Source organism: Mandrillus leucophaeus, unplaced genomic scaffold, assembly GCF_000951045.1.
Source record: "Mandrillus leucophaeus isolate KB7577 unplaced genomic scaffold, Mleu.le_1.0 Scaffold3, whole genome shotgun sequence".
NCBI lineage: Eukaryota > Metazoa > Chordata > Mammalia > Primates > Cercopithecidae > Mandrillus > Mandrillus leucophaeus.
Window position 1 is genome coordinate 7,488,481 of NW_012103142.1, and position 4,144 is coordinate 7,492,624.

The window sequence follows — 4,144 nt, forward strand, 5'->3', positions numbered from 1 at the left end:
AAGAACACTTATTATATTGAATAAAAAAAGAAATATCAATTTAATTAGCTGTTTAGCCACTTCAGTTTTACCTTTTAGGACTCAGCTTCCTCACCTATAAATTGAAAATCTTAAATAAGATTTCTAAGGCCAGAAGGAAAGAAGGGTCTGTTTTTCAAAAATTCTTTAATGTCTGAGAAAACCCAGGTTCTCAAAGTCAATCATGTAACTGCTTTATCTTTACTAGCTATAGGTCAGGTCACTAGTTCTCAAAGTTGGCTGAACACTGAAATCACCTGGGGAGTCTTAAGCCAAAATCCAGGAGTGAGATCTGGACATTAGCCAGAAGGTTTAATTGGCTTTGGGTGTGACCTGAACGTTGGGAGTTGGAGTGCTCCAGGTGATTCAAATGTGTAGCAAAATTTGAGAACCACGAGTCTAGGTCATGTATTAAAATCATCTAGGTTGCTTCTTAAAGGTGTAGCTGCTTTCTTCCTCTCAACCTTCCTCTGCCGTGTTCACACCTTGCTGGCTCCAGCCTCTGTGGCACATTCCAGCCCTCTAGCCTGTGACCAACAGAAAAAAAAATTACATGTTTTCTTGCCCCATAGATACCTTGAGGTGAACAAAAAAATTAAATTTTAGCCATGAGGGAAATCGTGCGTATCCAGGCCAGTCACTGTGGCAACTAGATCAGTGCCAAATTCTGCGAAGTGATCAGTGATGAACATGGCATCGACCCCACCAGCACCTACCATGGGGACAGCGATCTGCAGCTGGACCGCATCTCTGTGCACTATGATGAAGCCACAGGTGTAAAGTATGTTCCTCATGCCATCCTGGTGGATCTAGAACCTGGGACCATGGACTCTGTTTGCTTAGGCCCTTTTGGCCAGATCTTTAGATGAGACAACTTTGTTTCTGGGCAGTCTGGGGCTGGCAACAACTGGGCCAAAGGCCACTACACAGAAGGGGCTTAGCTGGTTGATTCCATCCTGGATGTGGTACTGTAGTGGGAAATCAGAACTGGAGAGACAGAAAGGATTACAGGAGGATTTATTAAGGTGTACAATGGCTCAGAGGACTCGCATCCAGACAGTCTGAGCCCCGAGCAAAGACAGACACACTTTTAAGTGTCTTGAGGTGAGAAAAATGTGAAGCAGGAAGTGGACTTACAGAAGCAAGAACAAAAGTAGTTAATCATGTGACAGGTCTTATATCTTAGAAAAGGTAAACATGTTTTGCAGCTCGTGCTTGTCTGCCTTGTGACCTTGCAGCTGCTCAGTAACAAAAACAGGAACTTACAGAACTTACAAAATAAGCAAAGCAGAGATATGGTTAATGTTTCAGAGAGAGGCAGTTAATATTCTTTAACTTAAACTTTGGTTGGTGAGGGGTTGTGGGCGGGCGGGGAGGCATGGGGGAGCTGGCTAACAAAAGCCTGTTTCAGCCTAACTTTAAACACCAATTTTAGGTAATCATAATAATTTTCTTTCATTCCCCTCTTTGGTGCCTTTTATAGATGGATTTTAATAGAAGGCACCACTATCATTTGTTTCTTCCTGGGTTGGCACATATTTTTCCTTGGGTAGAGGCTGATATTTAGTTAAGGCCATTATTTGGGTGGTAGTATGTCTGGCCACAATTGCTTCTACAGTTGACTGTATACTCCTGAATAGAAGAGGCTGAAGACAAGGGAGTACTAAGCATCTGCCAAGGATAAGCATAAACCCTCCTATTAAGGTTTTAAATCCATTGAAAGTTGAAAACCATCCTCTGAAAAGGGAGTCTGGAGACCAACCTTTCCAGGTTTGAACTGAAACATGAGCTAATTTCTGCATCCTAGCAGTGATTTCCATGACAGCTTGTCCATTATCATCAATTTCTAGACAGCAATTTGTTAAGTTAAACTTCCCACATACTCCTCCTTCTGAGGCCAGGAGGTAGTTTAGTGCTAACCTATTTTGATAAAGGGCATTTCTCATCTGTGTGGCTTGCACGGCCAGCAAATTCAAGGCCCTTGACGTTTCATTGGTTATAACTTCAAGAACAGCCTGTAACCATATGATACAATTTATCACATAAATGGAGGTATGATACCCCCATGTTTCATCCTGTGCCCAGGTGGCTGGGCCATGGTACTTCATTCTCTCAGGAGGCCATTCATTATTTTTTCTGTCTCCTATATCTATACCCTTTATGTTTGTGTCCTTTTTTGATGTTATGCTTTTAAAAAATATATGGCTCCATGGGCATGTAATGTGGCAAAGGCATAGAGTCAGTAAAAACATTGACCACTTTTCCTTTGGCTGACAGCAGGACCCTTGTTAGAGCCATCAGTTCTGCATTTTGAGCTGAAGTCCTGGTGGGTAGAGACTGTGCCTCTACAATGGAATCCCATGTCAGTACTGTATACCCAGCTCAACAGACCCTGTCTGAGACAAATCTGCTTCCATCCATGAAGTACTCAGCATCTGGACCACGAAGGAGGTGGTCTTTTAAGTCCCTTCAGCTGGAGAACACCTCATCTACTACGTCCACACAGTAATACTGAGGTAGGGGGTGTTTTGGTCTATGGGCAGCAGAGTAGCTAGGTTTAGTGTATTTACAGTCTCTATAATAATGTGAGGATTTTCACATAAGAGTCCTTGATATCTAGTCATTCTTGGGTTTGATGATAGCTAATGATGCTCTCTGATCCATTAAGGTGGTAACTGTGTGTGTGCCACTTGAATAATCAATTTTTGTCCTACGGCCAATTGGTTAGCCTCTTGTGACACCAGAGCTGTGGCGGCTAACGCTTTGAAACAAGGAGGCCAGCCTAGTGCCAACAGGTCTAGTTGTTTAGATAAGTATGCCACAGGTCAATGCCACGACCCCATAATTTGAGTTAGGACCCCTATAGCCATTCCTTTCCATTCATGGACATACAGAAAGAAGCCCTTGGTTTGATCTGGCAGTCCCAACCCTGGGGACTGAAACCAGGCCTTTTTGATTTTCTTAAAGGGTTTTTTTGGTCAGCCGCCCAAAGGAGGGACTCCCTTTTCCCCCTCTTTGTGGCTTCATATAGGGGTTTTGCCATAAGTGAGAAGTTTGGAATCCAAATGCGGCAAAAACCTGCTGCTCTTAAAAACTTACTTGACTCCGGGTGGTTGGGGTGAGAAGTGACCACACAGCCCCACTTTCGTTCACTGTCAAGTTCATGTTTCCCATGACTTATTTCAAAACCTAGATATTTGACTCCTTCTGAATAGATCTGTGCCTTTTCCTTAGATACTTTATATTCTGCTTTCCACAAAAGGCGGAGGAGCTTCTTAGTACCCTGTAGGCTGTCCACCCAAGTAGGGGCTGCAAGTAGATTGTCTATGCACTGCAGCAGGATGCATTTGTCATTAGTTGGGTCAAAAGTTCTGAGATGTGATGCCAGCACTTCTTCAAAGATTGGAGGGGAATTCTTGAACCCCTGTGGGAGCCTTGTCCGAGTGTGCTGTGTTTCATCCCAGTGAAATATAAACATAGGCTGGCTTATTGGTGCCAGCTAGAGACAAAAGAATGTATTTTTTTAGGTCTAAGCAAATAAGCCAGGTTGCACTAGCTGGTGTTTGTCCCATTAAGGTGTATGGGTTGGGCACCACTGGGTGGATTGTCTCCATAACACAGTTTATAGCACACAAATTCTGCACTGGCTTGTATTTACCAGACGGCTTCTGTACTGGCAATGAAGGAATGTTCCAAGGTGACCTGCATTTAACTATGATTCCGTGCTTGCAACGCTGGTCTATATGCTTTTGAACACCTCAGATGGCTTCTATGAAAATTGGGTATTGGTGAAGTCATACTGGGGAGGCTTCCAGTTTTAGCTCTACTAGGACTAGTGCCTGATGTACAGCCAGCCCTGGTGGGTTGTCCTTTGCCCACACTCCAGGTATTTTAGTAGTTAGCCCATATATTTCAAGAGGTTCTGGCAGTCTTGGCTTAAGTGGTACTTCTGCATAGAGTCTCCACTCCTTGGCCTTTGGGAGTGTGAGGGTTAACACCATAGCCTTTGGCTGACTGAAGTTTAAGGATATGATTCCTTGTGGCCCGAAGGAAATTTGTGCCTGTAGTTTTTGGAGTAAGTCTGTTTCTACCAAGGGGACTGAGCAGTGTGGGAGGTACAGAAAAC

General features: G+C 43.7%; 1 pseudogene; it reads left to right on the plus strand.

The window, feature by feature from the left end:
• Window positions 1-626: 626 nt before the first annotated feature.
• LOC105544266 overlaps window positions 627-4,144 on the plus strand; it is a 7,432-nt pseudogene continuing 3,914 nt past the window's right edge.